General features: G+C 44.6%; 1 long non-coding RNA gene across 1 annotated transcript; it reads right to left on the bottom strand.

Annotated features, from left to right (window-relative positions):
* Positions 1-1,729: 1,729 nt before the first annotated feature.
* LOC139029492 (uncharacterized) lies at positions 1,730-22,647 on the bottom strand. The gene is made up of 2 exons (XR_011481821.1): positions 22,564-22,647; positions 1,730-2,083 (listed from the first exon to the last, which is right to left on the bottom strand). It is a non-coding gene; the product is annotated as an uncharacterized lncRNA (long non-coding RNA).
* Positions 22,648-22,686: the final 39 nt, after the last annotated feature.

Raw genomic sequence — 22,686 nt, 5'->3', positions numbered from 1 at the left:
GACTCGCCTTCAGATGCTCTAGTCTAGAGCCGATTTCAGAGATCCTTTCCAGCGGCGCGCGACAGTTACTCGACTTCATCCAAGCTTCTTTTATATAATTTCATAGTTTTACATTTCTTCAAGTGGTGGTGATAAATCCTCTTCATTTAGTAATAATACGAGTCTACAACGTTATTCCTTCACCCCCAAGTTCTTCTTGCAGAAGTTTCAGTATTTTTCTTTACACATTTCTCTACATGTGTACTGAAGTAGCCTACCTACCACTCTGTCTTCCATTTCTGACTAATGGCTGAAGGCACACCCCTCCCTTCCAGAGAGAGACTGACGGGAAAACTTGGGAGGGCTGTATTGACAAGAAGACTGCAGACATTATTAAAGACATGCATTACTCAAAGTAATTTGGATCAATATTGAGTCCAGTATTTTGATCATGGTAGGATACAGCTACCATGATACAATGTAGGCGTCGTTGTAAATAAGAATTTGTTCTTAACTGACTTGCCTAGTTAAATGAAGATAWTTTTTTTTTTTTAAACAGCTCAAAAGAATAAGGCCCTCACACTCTTAAAGCTCGCAATGCACTGCTTTATTGACAACGTTTAAATCCAAAACAGATCTTCATCAGGTTAAAAAAAACACAGCTCAAACCATTGTTTCTATAAAGGATTGSAGACAGGCGCAGGAATACGTAATTGGTGGTTTTAATACTCCACCCAAAAATACAACATGCCATGAAAGGCACATGGACGAAGCCCAAAACAAACACCTGTACAAAAACAGGGATGTAACCTGAACAAAAAAGCGAAGTAAAACCTCTAGTAAATACACGGGACGAGACCCGTAATAACAATACACGGGATGAGACCCGTAATAACAAGTGAGCAACAATACACGGGACGAGACCCGTAATAACAATACACGGGATGAGACCCGTAATAACAAGTGGCAACAATACACGGGACGAGACCATAATAACAAGTGACAACAATACAACGGACGAGACCCGTAAAACAATACACGGTGAGACCGTAATAACAAGTGCACAACAATGACACGGACGAGACCCGTAATAACAATACACGGGACGAGACCCGTAATAACAAGTGCACAACAATACACCGGACGAGATCCGTAATAACAAGTGCACAACAATACACCGGACGAGATCCGTAATAACAAGTGCACAACAATACACAGGACGAGATCCGTAATAACAAGTGCACAACAATACACGGGATGAGACCCGTAATAACAAGTGCACAACAATACACGGGACGATACCCGTAATAACAAGTGCACAACAATACACGGGACGAGACCCGTAATAACAAGTGCAGAACAATACACGGGACGAGACCCMTAATAACAATACACGGGACGAGACCCGTAATAACAAGTGCACAACAATACCCCGGACGAGACCCGTAATAACAAGTGCACAACAATATACGGGACGAGACCCATAATAARGAGTACACAATACACGCAGCACGAAAGCCGGAACAACAAAGCACAGGTACTCACAAGACCAACGGACATGGGAACAACAACCAACAAGACAATGATGAACAGAGGGCACATATAGAAAATTACTAATCAGGGGAATTGGAATCAGGTGTGCGTAATGAGACAGTCCAGTGAAGCCTAGAGCGGGAATCCGTGACAGTAGGCTACAATATTGTCAKGGTTCTCTAAAGTAGAACCCAGAAGCAGACCAGGACAAGGAGAGTAAGACGAAGGTGAGTATTTATTTACAAGTTTACATGTAGTGATAGAAAAATCCAAGTAGCGGAGCGGGCAGCGGAGGTGAGTTGATGGAATTGAGTAAGCAGATCCAAGGAAGTAACTGAAGTCACCGACGACCAGGTAGGGATGGGATGAGTGTTCCGGGTGAATGATGTTCATGGCTAACGATCCGGCAGGGAATGGATGTCAGGTCAGCGCTTATGAAGTGGAGGGGTGATGATCAGGACCAGGTGTGCAGATAGCTGATGGGATACAGGTGCGGGTACTCAGAGATCCTCCAACTAGCTACGTCGCCCGGCAACCAGACAGGGTGCGTTCCAGGACACCGGAAAAAACACTACAGGACAGAACACAGGCAAAAACAGACTCAGGAAGCGGGATTCGTGACAAATATAGGTGACCAAGCAACACTTTTCACAGCCTGGTCTCATAGACTAYACGTAACATAGTAAATGTAAATTCAGGAAACTCAAATTAGTATGATACGTTAATTAGCAACTTTGCAACTACTTCGCATGTTAGCTAACCCAAACCTTAAACCTTTAACCTAACTCCTAACCCTAACCCTAACCTTAACCCCTAACCATAACCCCTAACAGCAGTGTTAGCCACCTCAGCCAGATTATAAACTCTCCAGAATCATAACTGATTATAAACTCTCCAAAATTTCAATTTAAAATAATGTCTTACATGACTCTTAGATTACCTACTCACTTTAAACTATTTGATAACTTATAACCATGTTATAACTGTTTTATAATTAATGTTCCTGAACCCTGAACAGCTGGAACTGTTTTCCCAAACAGAGAAAACTAGAGAAGACCCACAAAGGCCTGTTCTAAAGACTTCCACACCAAACCAATGTTATAAACATCATATGGTGTGACTTTAAAATAGCCCTCTCACTGTGCTGCAACAGCAGGTTCTGCTCTGCCTTGTGGTAAAGGCGTATACCTTTGGCAAAGGGGAGGGCTATGGCATGCTAAGAGAGGGGGGAGACAGGCAGATAAAGAGACAGAGAGAGACAGAGAGAGAGAGAGAGAGAGAGAAAGAGAGAGAGGAGATGAGATATTTCGAGATGTTGAGGAGAGAGCAGAGAGAGAAAGGAGAAGAAGAGTGAGAGAGAGAGAGAGTAGGAGGAAGAGACGAGAAGACGAGAGAGAGAGAGGAGAGAGAGAGAGAGAGAGAGAGGAGAGAGAGGGGAGCAGAAGAGAGGAGAGAGGAGAGAGAGAGGACGTGAGAGGAGAGGAGAAAGATGTTGAGGGAAACAGAGAGAGAAGAGATTATCGTAGGCGATAAGTATTGGCAGTGTGCAGATAACCCAGAGCTAGCCAAGATGTTGTGGGCCCGTTGCCATACGAGAAGCAACGTCTAAACAGTTGACAAACATCGAGTGAGGCAAAGTTCGTGAACATCACCTTATACCTTATGCTGGTTTATATTATTTTCCCTTCATAACCTCAAGCGTACTTGCACATTTGTTACATGACACCTGTACATAGCCCAATATATAACATTTGAAATCTAGACTCATTCTATTCTTTCAAAAACTTTGAGAGTTGTATGTTTAGTAAAGTTTCACTTAATTTTATTTCCACTTTAGTGTCGATTGCTAGTTGCGCCTTATGGAGCACATGTGCCAGAAACTATGTTTCCCATACCTACCAATAAAGCCCCTTTGAATTAGAATTGAAGAGAGAGCGAGAGAGAGAGGAAGAGTCTGGCCGAAAGTTTTGAGGCTCTTAGCTGCTTCTCTCATTGATGGAACTGAATGTACTTACAGTGATCGCTCCCTAAGCACAGCAAATCAGTTAACACAGTCCATAGTTGTAGATGATTTGCAGCAGGAATCTACCCTCCCTTTTGCCAGTCCTCTCCAGGCTACTCTCTCCTCTAACCTTCTGCACCCAGGAACCTCCCTCTCTCCCCCGCCTGCCAGGCTACTCTCTCCTTCTGCCATCCAGGACCTCCCCCTCCCTCTCTCCCCCCAGTTCCTGCCCCAGGCTACTCTCTCTCTAACCTTCTGCCATCCCAGGAACCCCCCTCCCTCCTTCTCCCCAGCCTAGTTCAGGCTACTCTCTCCTCTAACTTTGCCTCCCAGGAACCCCCCTCCCTTCTCTCCCCCCAGCCTGTCCCAGGCTACTCTCTCCTCTAACCTTCTTGCCATCCCAGGAACCCCCTCCCTCTCTCCCCAGCCTGCCCCAGGCTACTCTCTCCTCTAACTTCCTGTCCATCAGGAACCCCCCTCCCTCTCTCCCCCAGCCTGCCCCAGGCTACCTCTTCCTCGTACCTTTGCATCCCAGGAACCGCCCCCCCCTCTCCCAGCCTGTCCCAGGCTACCTCTCTCTCTACCTTCTGCCATCCCAGGAACCTCCCCATCTCTCTCCCCAGCCTGCCCCAGGCTACTCTTCTCCTCTAACCTTCTGCCATCCCAGGAACCCACCTCCTCTCTCCCCCAGGCTGCCCAGGCTACTCTCCTCCTCTAACCTTCTGCCATCCCAGGGACCCCCCTCCCTCTCTCCCCCAGCCTGTCCCAGGCTACTTCCCTCTCACTCCCATAAAAGGAAACTATAAACTGCTCATCCTTTTTTTTCCAGGATATTCTTCTCCTTCTTTTTCTCTCCCCAGCCTGTCCCAGAGCTACTTCTCCCCTTCCTTTTCTTTGCAGTTCCACAGCGTTCCATAGACGTTAATACAGGTACTGTCCCATCTCAAAACCATCCCTGACGCCTCCCTTGACCCACTGCAGTTTGCCTACAGAGCTAACAGGTCTGTGGGCAATGCTGTCAACATTGGCCTATACTGCATCCTCAAACACCTCGATAACCCAAAGAAATATGCAAGGATATTGTTTGTGGACTATAGCTCTATGTTCAATACCATCATCCCAGAACTGCTACAAGACAAACTTTCCCAGCTGAATGTGCCCAGCTCCATCTGTCAGTGGATCACTGACTTCCCGACCAARAGGACGCAACATGTGAAGCTGGGAAAACACTTTTCAGCACCGGAGTGCAACAAGGATGTATGCTCTCACCTCTACAKTACTCACTCTACACCAATGACTGCACCTCCAACAACGTATCTCAAATCAAATCAAAGTTTATTTGTCACGTGCGCCGAATACAACAGGTGTAGACCTTACAGTGAAATGCTTACTTACAGGCTCTAACCAATAGTGAAAAAAAGGTATTAGGTGAACAATAGGTAAGTAAAGAAATAAAACAACAGTAAAAAGCCAGGCTATATATAGTAGCAAGGCTATAAAAGTAGCGAGGCTACATACAGACACCGGTTAGTCAGGCTGATTGAGGTAGTATYTACTGTACATGTAGATATGGTRACATACTACCTCAATCAGCCTGACTAACCGGTGTCTGTATGTAGCCTCACCACATTTATAGCCTCGCTACTGTATATAGCCTGTCTTTTACTGTCTGTCAAACTACTCAGGTTTGCAGATGACACCAGACTGGTTGGTCTTGTCATCAACGGAGATGAGTCCATATACCGTGCAGAGATCGACCAGCTAGTGGCCTGGTGCAGTTCCAATAACCTGGAACTCAAAACAGACAAAACTGTGTAAATGGTGGTTGACTTCAGAAAATGCCCCCCCACCACCACCATCAAATTCATGGGGACTATCATCTCCCACAACTTCACAGCTTCTAGTGGGAGGACAACATCACAGCCTCAAGTGGGAGGACAACATCACAGCCTCTAGTGGGAAGACAACGTACAACAGCCTCTAGTGCGAGGACCCATCACAGTCGAAGTGGAGGACGAAACATCACACGCTCTAGTGGGAAGACAACATCACAGCCTCAAGTGGAGAGGACAACGTCACAGGCCTCTAGTGGAGGACAACATCACAGCCTCTGGTGGGAGGACAACATCATTAGTCTCAAGTGGGAGGACAACGTCACAGCCTCTAGGGGAGACAACATCACAGCCTCAGTGGGAGGACAACATCATAGTCTCAAGTGGGAGGACAACGTCACCAGCCTCTAAGTAGCGAGGACAACATCACAGCCTCTAGTGGGAGGACAACATCATAGTTTCAAGTGGGAGGACAACGTCACAGCCTCTAGTGGGGGACAACATCACCAGCCTCTAGTGAGGGACAACATCATAGTCTCAAGTGGGAGGACAACGTCACAAGCCTCTAGTAGGAGGACAACATCACAGCCTCTATGGAGGAAACATCATAGTCTCAGTGGGAGACAACGTCCAGCAGGCCTCTAGTGAGAGGACAAGCATCACAGCCTCTAGTGGGAGGACAACATCATAGTCTCAAGTGGGAGGACAACGTCACAGCCTCTAGTAGGAGGACAACATCACAGCGGTCACCAAGAAAGCACACCAGTGATGTACTACAGAAAACAAAAAATCTCACTGTCATTCCTGATCCTGTTTTACACCTTAAATTGTTGAGTCCATCCTCACCTCCTCCATCGGTGTCGGGTCTGGGTCTGCGTCTGCCCGCTGCAAGGGCAAACTGCAACACATTGTCCGGTCTGCAGAAAGGGTCAGCTTCTGCCACCTGCCCTGCATCGAGGTCCTGCACGACTTCAGGGCAAGGAAGAGTTCAGGAAAGATCATCACCAACCCCTCCCACCCGGGTCACACCTTCCTCCAAAAATTCCCCTCTGGCAGGCGGTTCAGGTCACTCATAACCAAAACCTCCCYTCACCTGAAAAGTTTCCTCCCTCAGGCTGTGGCCCTCACCAACCAGCCTTCTGGCCCATAGAGACTATAGAACTATGCAATCTACGCTGCACACCACATCAAGCCATCGCTAGTGCTGAGCGATTAGCGGTTTTAAACAACTAATTGACTGACGTCGGTTCAATTATTTTAATTCCATTTCTTTCATTTTTTCCCCCTTGAGCTCAATGAGCACATTACCACAGTTTCTCTAGAGATAAATCATAAGACCAGCATCCTGGAGTCGCCTCTTCACTGTTGACGTTGAGACTGGTGTTTTGCGGGTACTATTTAATGAAGCTGCCAGTTGAGGACTTGTGAGGCGTCTGTTTCTCATACTAGACACTCTAATGTACTTGTCCTCTTGCTCAGTTGTGCACTGGGGCCTCCCAATCCTCTTTCTGTTCTGGTTAGAGCCAGTTTGCCCTGTTCTGTGAAGGGAGGAGTACACAGCGTTGTTCGAAATCTTCCGTTTCTTGGTAATTTCTCGCATGGAWTAGCCTTCATTTCTCAGAACAAGAATAGACTGACGAGTTTCAGAAGAAAGTTATTTGTTTCTGGCCATTTTGAGCCTGTAATTGAACCCACAAATGCTGATGCTCCAGATACTCAACTAGTCTAAAGAAGGCCAGTTTTAATGCTTCTTTAATCAGGACAATAGTTTTCAGCTGTGCTAACATAATTGCAAAAGGGTTTTCTAATGATCAATAGCCTATTAAAATGATTAACTTGGATTAGCTAACACAACGTGCCATTGGAAGACAGGAGTGATGGTTGCTGATAATGGGCCTCTGTACGCCTTTGTAGATATTCCATTCAAAATCTGCCGTTTCCAGCTACAATAGTCATTTACAACATTAACAATGTCTACACTGTATTTCTGATCAATTTGATGTTATTTTAAATGGACAAAAAATGACATTTCTAAGTCACCCCAAACTTTTGAACGGTAGTGTATATTTTTTTTAAACTCATTCACTCTGTTGAGAGTTAGAATAGTAGAATACACAAGGTGCAATTTTTGAATTTGGTTGTGCATCAGTAGTTTTATTCTTGTCATGTCAGACACTGATAGTCAGTCAATTAGCCCATGTCAGCTAACATTTTTAGATTGTTATGATAGTTCTGCGGTCTTCTATATTAACTTGTTATCATGGTCGAATTACCAGCCGGAGGGCCCCTATTGATTTTGTRAGTCAGTCTCACTCAGATATATTAAAAACAGCTAACATTTCWCTCCACCACATGACAAAATGAGAAGAATTGAGCCAACATGCTTTTAAACTGCAACACTTGCTCTAAACCCCATGGCAAAATCAGTTTTGGTTCTTAAATCATAATGAATAAAAGGGAGAAGGGCCTGATCCTAGATCAGCACTCCTACCCTGAGACGCTTTGTGAATACGGACTACAGCGTCCAGCAGCAGCAGCAGCAGCGTACTAGGCCTGTGATCCTCCTGGCTTTGAGGACCTGACCTGCAGGCTACAGGAAGGATGGGAAGGGCAGGCAACATGGTGATGTAACAGCACCAGTGATGTAGAGAGGGAACAGAACCAGAACCAGAACACACGGGATGGGGATGTTTATTACCGTGTGAGAGCCTCTGAGCTGAAGGATGCCTGGTTTAGTGAAAAGGTCATCTCGCTTGCCAGACTCAAGGCACTCCACGGCACCTTTGGGAAGAGACTGGTGGTTTCAACATGGAATGATACAGTGGTAACTTTACTATAATGCAGGTTTTGTAGCGTCATCTAAGCATAGATGCTCTTGAAAAGCAAAGTATGCAGATTTACACCAAACAACAACACATAGGTTAGATAGGTTAGATTACTCGTTGGTTATTACTGCATTGTCGGAACTAGAAGCACAAGCATTTCGCTACACTCGCATTAACATCTGCTAACCATGTGTATGTGACAAATAACATTTGATTTGATTAAATAATGGTCAAAAATGATGTAGCCTAAGCATTTGTAATAAATATTGCCACAAAATTCTTCCTTTCAATTTCCACATTTAAGGAAGTGTGGGTCAATCACATTGGCCAATAACTTTTTTATCTGCTTGTGTGTGATATGGTTATTAACTGTAYGGAATGCTTTGTAATGTGTTCCGTGATTGAGTAGTAGTGGTGTAGCCTGGTTCCAGATCTGGTTTTGTTGTCATGCCAACTGCTATCATCTGGACCCAGGCTAGTTAATGGTGTGGTCTGGTCAGGCTCCACTCTCTTTGTTACGGTTGCAATCAAAGCTATTTGCTATTTCCTGGACCTGGAGGTCACTGTGTGCTCCCTGTGCCAGGCAGCAACGGGGAAAATATCTCTCTTTTCAGAGGAAAATACCCAACCGTTTATCTGTAGTCAGCCCCATTCTGGGAGCAATCAAGACTTGAGTCAAGATGTTAGTTAGCACATGTTGTTGCAAGCAGACCTGGGTTCAAGRACTCCTTCAAATCTTTAAAATACTTGATCGTTTTCTCTAGCCTGCCTGGAGTGCCAGATGGGCGGTGTTTGCCATTTTGGGACTATTCTATTAGTTCATTAACCCACGCGAACTCAATCAAGCAGAGATAAAGTATTTTAAATGATTTAAATTAGTATTTGAACCCAAGTCTGGTTGCAAGCATAGATGGAAACCGTTGAGATATGCTGTGCAGAGAGCCTTGGTTGGTTTACAATAGATGAGACGTTAGAAGAGTTGCCAGGATGAAAACTCTGTCTGGTCGAGATTTAGAACCCTCAGCAAAATATGGAACCAGAAATACTGTGCTGTGTGTTAGTACTCTTGTGGGTTGCTAATGGTTGCACTCCTGCAAGGACCACCCTCGCAAAATGTTATTTTGTAGTCAACCATAGATGTGGTTTCTGGGATCACATATCCTTGTCATCTTCGTCAGCAAGATAATAATTAGTCTCCAGTCCGCTGCAGAGCACCAACTGGACTGGAGTTAAGTCTGTGGCTGGCGTCTCCTTGCATCGTCATCAATGCTTTAGTCCACACAGTTGTGTTTTCTCCTTCTGGATAGTATTTTTGAACCAAAACCTCAGACCTGCAGTCTCTCATTTAACTTAYTGCAGACCCGTGCCCCTTCCTTCCACAGTAGAAGCTCCTCTCACAGCTGTGAATTCAATCCCTCATGGAATGTTTTCTTCATCCCTTTAGTGGGTTCGGCCCAAATAGCACCCTATTCCCCTATTTAGTGCACTGTGTAGGGAATATAGGGAGCCATTCGGGACGCAGCCCTGTAGTCCTTCCTACAGTAAGACTCAGTGATACCTCGGCCAAGTCAATTCCTAACTCTGGACCAGCAATTACTGTAGGTCATCTCAACGGTGATGATTAGCTGTGTYCAATATCAGCATTGTCAAATTGTACTGCAGCCTTGAAATTCCCATCCACTAAAAACATCCACCGTACCATCACCATACAAATTAATTTGGCATAAAGACCAGATAGCTTTATACTTGGAGCCAATTCAATTGAGCTACAACTTGATGCTGCATTTCTGTTTGTACCGTAACCCGTCATTGGGGTCAGAGTCAGTGGGATAGGAATGTACAATTAGGAGTAGGCTTTCGCTTTTAATTTCTGCCCCTCCAACACAGCCTGTGAATTTGGGCTACAAATAAGAGGAGACGTCCTGGCCTGTGGCTTAGTGGTGACGATCCCACGGAGGCCCTGTGATTCGTTAGCATGGCGTGTGTGTGTGTGTGTGTGTGGGGGGGGGGGGGGGGGGGGGGGGGGGGTTCATTGCACCAATCAAGCATAGCTAAAGTATCGGCAAGATTTAAAATATTTGAACCCCAGGTACGGCTGTGGCGGTCATAACATTTTGTCAGACAGTTATTGTCACGCAAAAGCCTACCGGCCTCACGGTAATTGACCGTTAACTAACATCAACACGTTCATCATCTCCAAGCCTCCACACATACAAGCCGCTGATGCGCCCCTTTGGAACATCTACATTTAAACAAGTCTAATAAATCAATTTCATTTACACCATATCAATAAATCCATTATTTATTTTAGTCAGGTCTATAGAAACATTATGATACGAAGAAAATGTATTTCAGAATAACAGAATAGCAATAATGCTGTTAGTCTATGTTAGCTGGCGATGCTGCATGCCATAGTCTGTTGGTTTGTTCATTTAGCTACTAACAAGATTTAAATCCAGTGAAATTATTTTATTTTATATGATTATATAGTAAGAATAGTATTAGTTGAACTGAGCTGAATAAAATAGAAAAGGTAMTTTACCCATCATTACGTAGCAGTGCGCATATGAAGTTGAGTGTAAAAAAAAAAGTGAACATTTGATACAGGTCCTATATGCTAMATTTGGACTTATTTGGGAACTTTAGTTGTGTGATTTTTGATACAAACCCTAGAATGTCTTAGAAATCAAAACTTATATCGGCTGCATGATGCAACTACAGGCTATTGATGATTTGAGAAAGTCGAAAAAYGATTGCGATCTGTTCCTTGCCTCAGGCTGCACACACTGGTCTCTCATCAAGATATCATATTTTCACCCATCAGACTATTCTCAACGGAATTTTGTCTTTACTAATATGTACCATTTGTTTAGATTTGGAATGGCCCATTATCCAATGGGCAGGGAGAGAAAATACATGTCATCTGTATGCACTCCAATAGCGAATGGAGGTTCTACCGTGTATCGCTTTCCTACCGGCCTTCACGCATCAACCACTGTTTGAGGAGCATGCTCTCGCCTAAACTCTGTATACCATGGGCTCTCCAACCTTGTTGCTGCAGCTACCCAGTGATACATTTGGGAAACCAAGTGAAATCTGTTCGGGAACATCGASAGTAACGTTAACATATTTTCGCAAACAAAACATATTTCACTAAACTGTGAAATATGCATAATAATACAGTCCACACTCAAAGGCCTTTTGAAGTAWAGGCTAGACCAATTATGGACCAAAGACATCATATCAATTTTGTTTTATGTTTTTCTACCATGCGTAATATGCGGTAGGCTAAGTATTGATAATTATAAACGGGGTGGTTCAAGCCCTGAAGGCTGATTGGCTGACYGCCGTGGTATACCACCGGTATGACAAAYCCTTTATTTTTACTGCTCTAATTACYWTGGTAATCAGTTTATAATAGCAATAAGGCACCTCGGGGGTTGTGGTATAGAGTATGGCCAATATACCACACCCCCTCCTGCCGTATTGCTTAAAGATATTCCGTTTTTTTCCCGGGCCTGGGTTCATAAGCTTATGCATAAGCTACAGCATGATTATGGGAGTTTTTAATTAATTATCCCTTTAGGCAGCGCTGTCCATTTCGTAGTTTTTTTGTCTGTGAAACAAAATCCACAACAACAATGTTTTACACAGTTTCAACCAGCTGTTGAACTTCTTCAAATTGGTCATCACAGTGAGGTGAGTTTTAAAAGCACATTCTGTTTTGATGATACTTATTTGATGTGATTTTCCATTGCATTTGCATTGATGTCAGAGTGGTTAGAGGAACAATAGAGCCCTGAGTACCAGGCCATTAGGACCTGATGGAGGGACAGTAGAGCCCTGAGCACCAGACCATTAGGACCTGATGGAGGGACAGTAGAGCCCTGAGTACCAGGCCATTAGGACCTGATGGAGGGACAATAGAGCCCCAAGTACCAGGCCGTTAGGACCTGATGGAGGGACAATAGAGTCCTGAGTACCAGGCCATAGGACCTTGATGGAGGGACCAATAGAGCCCTGAGTACCAGACCATTAGGACTGATGGAGGGACAGTAGAGCCCTGAGTACCAGGCCATTAGGACCTGATGGAGGGACAGTAGAGCCCTGAGTACCAGGCATAGGACCTGATGGAGGACAGTAGAGCCCTGAGTACCAGACCATAGGACCTGATTTAGGGACAGTAGAGCCCTGAGTACCAGGCCATTAGGACCTGATGGAGGACAGTAGAGCCCTGGTACCAGGCCATAGACCTGATGGAGGGACAATAGAGCCCAAGTACCAGGCCGTTAGGACCTGATGGAGGGACAGTAGCGCTCTGAGTACCAGACCATTAGGACCTGATGGAGGACAATAGAGTCCTGAGTACCAGGCCATTAGGACCTGATGGAGGGACAATAGAGCCCTGAGTACCAGACCATTAGGACTGATGGAGGGACAGTAGAGCCCTGAGTACCAGGCCATTAGGACCTGATGGAGGGACAGTAGAGCCCTGAGTACCAGGCCCATTAGGACCTGATGGAGGGACAGTAGAGCCCTGAGTACCAGCCATTAGGACCTGATAGGGACAGTAGAGCCCTGAGTACCAGGCCATTAGGACCTGATGGAGGGACAGTAGAGCCCTGAGTACCAGGCCATTAGGACCTGATGGAGGGACAATGGAGCCCTGAGTACCAGACCATTAGGACCTGATGGAGGGACAGTAGAGCCCCGAGTACCAGCCATTAGGACCTGATGGAGGGACAATAGAGCCCTGAGTACCAGACCATTAGGACCTGATGGAGGGACAGTAGAGCCTGAGTACCAGGCCCATTAGACCTGATGGAGGGACAGTAGAGCCTGAGTACCAGGCCATTAGGACCTGATGGAGGGACAATAGAGGCCCTGAGTACCAGAGCCATTAGGACCTGATGGAGGGACAGTAGAGCCCGAGTAACCAGGCCATTAGCGACCTGATGGAGGGACAATAGAGCCCCGAGTACCAGGCCATTAGCAACCTGATGGTAGTTAGCAAGTTGGGTTCTACTAGAGTATGTCCAGAGTGAATAAAYGGAGTTTACTGTAAACGGTAACGTGGAATTTTACTGTGGCTACGACTTATGACGGCCGTGAGGCGGAAATAGGGTCACCGCAACAGCCCTACAACACAGGTCTTTCCGTCTGTCTATCCATCCATCCGTCTGAGTTGCTGTGGTTAAGACAAATAAAAAAAACTGTACAAGCACAGCAGCACACAGATGACAAKTTCTGGCACCCCTATGATGTTGCAGTCTATGAATTAATGTGGTTTACCTGAGAAAAACTGCCTGTCAGTTTTAGATTCTTCAATTCGATTTTGTCTTTGGGATTGAGGACAGAGAGAGAAATAACTGTCTAGCTGCCGTTGATAATGACAGACTACATAGTATCCCAACCTGGTCTAAGAGCTTTTCATATTATTCTGTACGTAAACCTGGAACGCTCCTTTAGTGAGATGTGTTGAGTTTGGTATGGATGCTTACTTAAGACTAGGTGACAAATCTTTCGATGTGCCTTTGAGCAAGGCACTTACAATGCATTCGGAAAGTATTCAGACCCCTTGATTTTTCTACATTTTGTTACGATACCACATTATTTAAAATTGATTTAAAAAAATTCCCCTCATCAATCTACACACAATACCCCATAATAGCAAAGAAAAAACAATTTTTAAGTCATTTTTGCAAATTAACAAAAAAGAATCAACTGAAATATCATGTTTACATAAGTATTCAGACCCTTTACTCAGTACTTTGTTGAAGCACSTCTGGGAGCGATTACAGCCTAGAGTCTTCTTGGGTATGACGCTACAAGCTTGGCACACCTGTATTTGGGGAGTTTCTCCCAGTCTTCTTTGCAGATCTGTCAGGTTGGATGGGGAGCATCGCTGCACAGCTATTTTCAGGTCTCTCCAGAGATGTTCGATCGGGTTCAAGTCTGGGCTGTGGCTGGGCCACTCAAAGACATTCAGAGACTTGTCCCAAAGTCACTTCTGCATTGTCTTGGCTGTGTGCTTTGGGTCATTGAGCTGTTGGAAGGTTAACCTTCTCCCCAGTCTGAGGTCCTGAGCGCTCTGGAGCAGGTTTTCATCAAGGATCTCTCTGTACTATGCTCCATTCATCTTTCCCTCGATCCTGACTAGTCTCCCAGTCCCTGCCACCGAAAAACATCCCCACAGCATGATGCTGCCACCAATGTGCTTCACAGTAGGGATGGTATTGGCCAGGTGATAAGCGGTGCCTAGTTTCCTCCAGACGTGGCGCTTGGCATTCAGGCCAAATAGTTCAATCTTGGTTTCATCAGACTATAGAATCTTGTTTCTCATGGCCTGAGAGTCCTTTAGGTGCCTTTTAGCTAACTCCAAGCGGGCTGTCATGTTCCTTTTACTGAGGAGTGGCTTCCACCTGGCCACTCTACCATAAAGGCCTGATTGGTGGAGTGCTGCAGAGATAATGGCCATTGTGTTCTTGGTCACCTTCCTGACCAAGGCCCTTCTCCTGCGATTGCTCAGTTTGGCTGGGCGGCCAGCTCTAGGAAGGGTCTTGGTGGTTCCAAACATTTAAGAATGATGGAGGCCACCGTGTTCTTGGGGATATTCAATGCTGCAGAATTTTTCTGGTACCCTTCCCCAGATCTGTGCCTGGACACAATCCTGTCTCAGAGTTCTACGGACAATTCCTTCGACCTTGTGGCTTGGTTTTTGCTCTGACATGCACTGTCAACTGTGGGACCTTATATAGACAGGTGTGTGCCTTTCCAAATCATGTCCAATCAATTGAATTTACCACAGGTGGACTCCAATCAAGTTGTAGAAACATCTCCAGGATGATCAATGGAAACAGGATGCACCTGAGCTCAATTTCAAGTCTCATAGCAAAGCGTCATACCCACGAAGACTCAAGGCTGTAATCGCTGCCAAAGGTGCTTCAACAAAGTACTGAGTAAAGGGTCTGAATACTTATGTAAATGTTCGCTTTGCTTCGCTTTGTCATTATGGGGTATGATGTGTAGATTGATGAGGGAAAAAWATATATTTATCCATTTTAGAAGAAGGCTGTAATGTAACAAAATGTGTAAAAAGTCAAAGGGTCTGAATACTTTCCGAATGCACTGTAACCCGTAGTTGCTCTGGATAAGAGTGTCTGTAGAATGTAAATGTTAGTTAACTTGAACCCTAACGCCTAGCTAACGTCAACAACCTAGCTAGAATTTGTAACATCAAACATTTAGCAAATTCGTCACATATTGTACATTTTACAAATTCGTTACATATAGTACGAATTGTCATTTGTAACATATACAAAATGGGTGATGGACATGCACAAATTAATATATACCATACGAAACGTAACATATCATACTAAATAGAGTGTCTAGGATTTACATACAGAATAATACGAAATACTCTGAGACCAGGTTGAGTATCCTAACTGTATAAGTCCATACTTTGAGTCAACATTCACGTAATTATAAGGAATTCTCTTTGACCACACCTACAAATTGTGGAAAACWATTTTTTGTTGTACAGAAATAACAAAACATATCCGAAAAGCCCCTGTGTTGTTCAATGTACATGTAACCAGGTCAAAAATCCCAACCTCGCAATGCATGAAGAGCCCTGTGGCTTTGGGCTATTCGGCGTGGCAGAATAGGAAATGTGGGGACCCGAATGTCCTAGTAGACTACACGTAGATATGTGGAAAACATTTAATCACAGGTAAGACATTTAACATGTTTAGTACAGTCTGTTTATAACTCACTACTTGTAGCTGTATAGTCSGTTTGTTTGTGATGTTGGTCTTGGCTAGCTTAATGTTCTGGTTGGTAGCTAGCTAGCATTCACTCACATGGCTACTAGCGCCGTCATGAAAAGGGGCATGAGGGAAGCCCTACATTATCAGGTTTTTCTAAGTAGTGGGAATGATCAGGAGCAGGCAATGTTGGAAAGTCATCTTTAGACCTGTTGTACTTTTGTTAAGTGGAGTTTTGTAATTGACTAAAACAAGCAGACAACAAGAAAATTGCAATTTTAAAAAGGTAAAGTTTTTGCTGTGAGGTAACCACAGGTTATTTTCCTCAGGCGGGCACCTTCTATCTAATARCGACTGGGACTATTACACCGTGTGCTTCAAATCAAATCGTATTTTTCACATGTGCCGAATACAACAGCTGTAGACCTTACAGTGAAATGCATACTTACAAGCCCTTAACCAACAATGCAGTTTTCAGAAAAATGATTGTTTAGTAAAAAATAGATAGTAAGTAAAAGTGTTAAATAGCAAATAATGAAAGAGCAGCAGTAAAATAACAGTGGCGAGGCTATATACACGGGGGTTGAAGCAAATAAGGCAAGATGTACATGCTGGTAGAGTTAAAGTGACTATGCATAGATAATAAACAGAGAGGTTGTGCTTTAAGAGTCCATTACAACTTGTACTTTAAGAGTCCATTACAACTTGTACTTTAAGAGTCCATTACAACTTGTACTTTAAGAGTCCATTACAACTTGTACTTTGAAAGTCCATTACAACTTGTACTTTAAAAGTCCATTACAACTTGTACTTTAAAAGTCCATTACAACTTGTACTTTAAGAGTCCATTACAACTTGTACTTTAAAAGTCCATTACAACTTGTACTTTAAGAGTCCATTACAACTTGTACTTTAGGAGTCCATTACAACTTGTACTTTAAAAGTCCATTAAACCCAAATTAAAAAGCTAGAAATAGAAGATCATTGATCCAAGAACATTTAGAGATATCATTATGGATATCAGAAGCTCTCATCTGTCACCTTTTGAAATATGTTCAGGATGCTGTGTTAATAAGGGCGGGATTTATTTTCATATATTGTATAGTCCAAATGTAAGAAGTTTCCATACCATATGTGATATCAGAAGTTGACTACTTCAGAAGTTGTTGACAACTTCTGTAATTATTTTTTATTTAATTAACCCATTTTCATGGTATCCAATTGGTAGTTACAGTCTTGTCTCATCACTGCAACTCCTGTACGGACTCGGGAGAGGCAAGGTTGAGAGCCGTGCGTCCTCCGAAACACAACCCAACCAAGCCATACTGCTTCTTGACACAATGCCCATTTAARCCGGAAGCCAGCCACACTAACGTGTCTGAGGAAACGCTGTGCACCTGGTGACCGAAGTCAGCGTGTATGTGCACGGCCGCCACAAGGAGTCGCTAGAGTGTGATGGGACAAGAACATCCCAGCCGGCCAAACCCTCCACTAACCCGACGCTGGGCCAATTGTGGGCCGCCCCATGGGTCTCCCGGTCACAGCCGGCTGCYACAGAGCCTGGACTCGAACCCAGAATCTCTAGTGGCARWGCTAGCACTGCGATGCAGTGTCTTAGACCACTGTGCCACTCGGGAGGCTACTTCTGTTTTTTTCAAAAGTGTTACTGACTAAACATCTTTAAAGTGGAACTGACAGCGTTTTAACTACTTTGCAGATATGAAACAAACAGACAATCATAATATCAGTCAAAAATATAAAATTCCAAGTTTATGCTACAAAACCAACTTAATAAGAGGTTTTAAAAATAGGTTAAATTTGACTCAAAATTCCATGACGTAAAGTAAGGCATTGTTCGCAGAATCGATGGATGCAGTTCAATGCATGATTAATATAATTCCCCAATACATTTCTTGGTAGTCCAAAAAAAAGTATCCTGTGCCTGCTCCCAGAACCAGGCCTCCTGTATGTTTTCTCAGCCTGGTGAGTCCTGTGCTCGCTCCCAGAACCAGGCCTCCTGTGTGTTTTCTCAGCCTGGTGAGTCCTGTGCTCGCTCCCAGAACCAGGCCTCCTGTATGTTTTCTCAGCCTGGTGAGTCCTGTGCCTGCTCCCAGAACCAGGCCTCCTGTATGTTTTCTCAGCCTGGTGAGTCCTGTGCCTGCTCCCAGAGCCAGGCCTCCTGTGTGTTCCTCCAGTGCGAAGCCTCCAGTGATGATCCATGGCAAAAAGCCTCCAGGGATGATCCATGGCAAGAAGCCTCCAGTGATGACCATGGCACGAAACCTCCAGTGATGATCTATGGCACGAAGCATCCAGTGATGATCCATGGCACGAAGCCTCCAGTGATGATCCATGGCAAGAAGCCTCCATGATGATCCATGGCAAGAAGCCTCCAGCGATGATCCATGCACCGAAGCCTCCAAACGAGGGTCCCCAGTCCGGGGCCCGCAACGAGGGTCCCCAGTCCGGGGTCGGCGACGAGGGTCCCCGCACCAGAGGTGCCACCAAAGTGGGTGAGCCAGAGGTGGAGCGGGGTCTGGTCCCGCACCTGAGCCGCCACCGCGGATAGATGCCCACCCAGACCCTCCCCTATAGGTGCAGGTTTTGCGGCCGGAATCCGCACCTTTGGGGGGGTACTGTCACGCCTGACCTTAGAGACCTTTTTATGTCTCTATTTTGTTTGGTCAGGGTGTGATTTGGGGTGGGCATTCTATGTTTGTTTCTAGGTTTCTTTATTTCTATGTTTTGGCCGGGTGTGATTCTCAATCAGGGACAGCTGTCTATCGTTGTCTCTGATTGGGAACCATACTTAGGTAGCCCTTTTCCCTCCTTTCAGTGTGGGAAGTTAACTTTGTTAGTGCACTATAGCCCTGTAAGCTTCACGGTTGTTCTTCCGTTTCTTGTTTTGTTGGCTACATTCTAATAAAAGGAATATGTACCCACAACGCTGCACTTTGGTCCACTTCTTTCATCGGCCGTGACATATATAAACAGTTTTTTTTAAATGTCATGTTAAAAGGCTGTCAGTTCCACGTTAAAATGATTCCTTAGGTGTTTGGTATTACCACAAGATCACAATCCAATATTTATGTAGCACTGATACCAATCTTTTGAGTTTTCTCTTTTAAACTAAAAAACGGAAATGTTTATCTGCTGAGGTGTACATCTCTATAAATACACGCAGCGCGTTACAACTTGAGCTTTTTCATCCCACTGAGAAGGTGAGAGAGAGAGAAACAGAGAGGAAAGAGAGACATAAAGACATAGAGAGAGAGAAAGACAGAGAGAAAGAGAGAAAGAAAGAAAGAGAAGAGAAGAGAGAAAAGACAGAGGGAAAGAAAGAAAGAGAGAGAGAAAGCGAGAGAGAGAGAAAGAGAGAGAGGAAGTGAGTGACCACTTTCAAAAAAAACCTCTCCTTCCCTTAAGACGTAATGGTTTCTCTATTGCTTCCACTGGAGTCCCTCCAGTATCTGCTATTTCCAGGTATAGCGGTACTTAGGCCCATGGTAGCTATAGTTCCCAGTAGCTATAGTTCCCAGGTAGCTATAGTTCCCAGGTAGCTATAGTTCCGTGCAGCCCTGGAGGCACGTTTGCCTCTGTGTTTCACAGTACTTCATTACGGAAGCCCTTGCTCCTTGGGGGAGCGTATAGGCCATCTACAAACTCACTTTTACAGTAAAGAAAAAGCCAAACCCCAGGGTAAGCTACTATACTCCCCAGTGCCATGAGAAGAGTGATCTGGTGCTGCTATCTGAGGAAGGAGGAGGAAGGGGAAGACATGCCCCATGCAGATTGAAGGTACTTATTAAAGAAAGAAAATCAATATACTTACTGTCCCAGACAGGAAATGAATCAACAACCCTGCAGACCACTTCCATGGTCTAGTGAGTGGAGTACGAACAAGGTTATTCTAGGACAGATATACATCATGCACATCTATTTTGGCTACAGCCCTCAATCCTCTACAGTTGAAGTCGGAAGTTACACATACACTTAGGTTGGAGTCATTAAAACTCATTTTTTAAACCACTCAACACATTTCTTGTTAACAAACTATAGTTTTGGCAAGTCGTTTAGGTCATCTACTTTGTGCATGACAGAAGTAATTTTCCAACAATTGTTTACAGACAGATTATTTATTTCACTGTATCACAATTCCAGTGGGTCAGAAGTTTACATACACTAAGTTGACTGTGCCTTAAACACTTGGAAATTTCCAGAAAATGATGTCATGGCTTTAGAAGCTTCTGATAGCTTTGATATAATTTGAGTCAATTGGAGGTGTACCTGTGGATGTATTTCAAGGCCTACCTTCAGACACAGTGCCTCTTTGCTTGACATCATGGGAAAATCAAAAGAAATCAACCAAGACCTCAGAAAAAAACTGTAGAACTCCACAAGTCTGTTCATCCTTGGGAGCAATTTCCAAACGCCTGAAGGTACCACATTCATCTGTACAAACAATAGTACGCAAGTATAAACACCATGGGACCACGCAGCCGTTATACCGCTCAGGAAGGAGACGCGTTCTGTCTCCTAGAGATGAACGTACTTTGGTGCGAAAAGTGCAAATCAATCCTAGAACAACAGCAAAGGACCTTGTGAAGATGCTGGAGGAAACAGGTACAAAAGTATCTATATCCACAGTAAAATGAGTCCACTGCTCCAAAACCGCCATAAAAAAAGCCAGACTACGGTTTGCAACTGCACATGGGGACAAAGATCGTACTTTTTGGAGAAATGTCATCTGGTCCGATGAAACAAAAATAGAAGTGTTTGGTCATAATGACCATCAGTCAGGAAGTTAAAGCTTGGGGGCAAATGGGTCTTCCAAATGAACAATGACCCCAAGCATACTTCCAAAGTTGTGGCAAAATGGCTTAAGGACAACAAAGTCTTTATGTCAACTCCTGTTCTGTATGTGCCCAATCCAAATCTTTCCCTTCTTGTGCCTCAGCGTCCCTGGTCTCATCTGTCCATTGACTTTGTCACTGATCTCCCCTCTTCTGATGGTTTTACCAACATTTTGGTCATAGTGGACAGATTCTCTAAATCATGCCGTTTCATCTCTCTGGTCTCCCTACCCATCTCCAGGTCGCTGAGGCACTGTTCTCTTCTAAGCAGTTCTTCCGGCACTATGGCCGTACGGAGGATATCGTTTCTGATCATGGCTCAGTTCACATCACGTGTATGGAAGGCTTTCAAGTAGAAGCTCGGGGTCACGGTCAGCCTCAGTCTAACGGGCAGATGGAGAGGATAAACCAGGAGCTGGGGAGGTTCCCGAGGAGCCACTGCCTGGACCGGCAGGCGGATTGGGCCCGATTCATTCCTTGGGCTGAATACGCCCATAATTCATTGCGACACTCCTCCATCGGGCTGACTCCCTTCCAGTGTGTTCTGGGTTATCAACCAGCCCTGGCTCTGTGGACTCCAAGCCAGACTGAAACTCATGCGGTGGACGAGTGGTTCAGGCGCGCAGAAGAGGTATGGAACGATGCCCACGTGAGACTCCAGCGCGCCGTCCATCGTCATCTTGGTGATCCCATCTGGCTTTCCACTAGGAACCGGTACTGTCACGTCCACTCCCGCTTCCCCGCTCCGGCGCTCGACGTCACCGATTCACTAACCACCGGTCCTGGCTACCCATCTTTACACACACCTGGCAACTATCATTACGCTCACCTACGTTTCATCATTCACACCTGGACTTCATTACTCCCTTGATTACGTATCCTTTATATAGCACTCTTTTGTTGTCACTCATCAGGTAGGATTGTTTATGTTTCTATGTCAGACACGTCTCTTGTTTTGTATTGCTCCATGTTCGTTACTATTAAACTCACAAACAGCACCTGCTTCCTGACTCCATGAAAAATGTTTTCAGAACCTGCAACCTAAAAATGTACATTCCCAGAACAGGCTAAATGTTCACTTCACTTCAGTTTCAACGGTCAGGAAACGTATGGCTTCGTTCCCAGAACCAATGGGACACTGAATATGTATGTTCCCACAACTTCCAAAGAACCAAATGTGCGAGCTGGGGAAGTTGAATTCCAGGACAGAACAATGACCACATACAGTAGAGCATAGAAACCTAAAACAGGGRGGCAGGTAGCCTTGTGGTTAAGAGCGTTGGGCAAGTAAACYAAAGGCCTTTGAATATTTTCAGGTGTAAAACTAAGGTTATATGGGCTGGTTTTCCAGATTTAAGCCTTGTCCTGAACTGAAATGCTCCTTCATTGGAGATTTTCCATAGAGCGTACTTTTTATTCCAGGACTTTGTCTACCCAATCTGGTTCCGGTAAACTGACCCTTTGGGCTACATGTTGAAATTCAAACAGAAAGTTCTGAGTTAGGTCCCTCAAAGTGTCTGTTTTCTAAATCTATGAGGCGAGTCGAGACGAATACTGGAAACCCACTGAGAATCTACGTCACATCTCATCAAGATGTTAGCTAGAAACATATCATCCTCCTCACTGTCTCCTCCTGACCCCGGATCACACAGTAGTTGGATAAACCACACTTACGGTTTCCATTGGTACTTATTTGGTATTTACATAACAGAAGGTTATGTAATAGAAGGAAATTATGCAGTAATAACAAGTAATTAGAAATTGAATTACCTCGGGCTCAGCAGCCCCAAAAGGGTTAGTAACAGTACTCATATTGTAGTATTCTCTGAACAAATACTTGCAGCAATACACACGTACATCTAACCTTTTATTGGTTGTGTTTAGACTGGGCAT

Source organism: Salvelinus sp. IW2-2015, linkage group LG20, assembly GCF_002910315.2.
Source record: "Salvelinus sp. IW2-2015 linkage group LG20, ASM291031v2, whole genome shotgun sequence".
NCBI classification, from domain to species: Eukaryota; Metazoa; Chordata; class Actinopteri; order Salmoniformes; family Salmonidae; genus Salvelinus; species Salvelinus sp. IW2-2015.
Note: the sequence above shows the minus strand (reverse complement) of the source record. Positions and strands in the feature narration are given on the sequence as shown.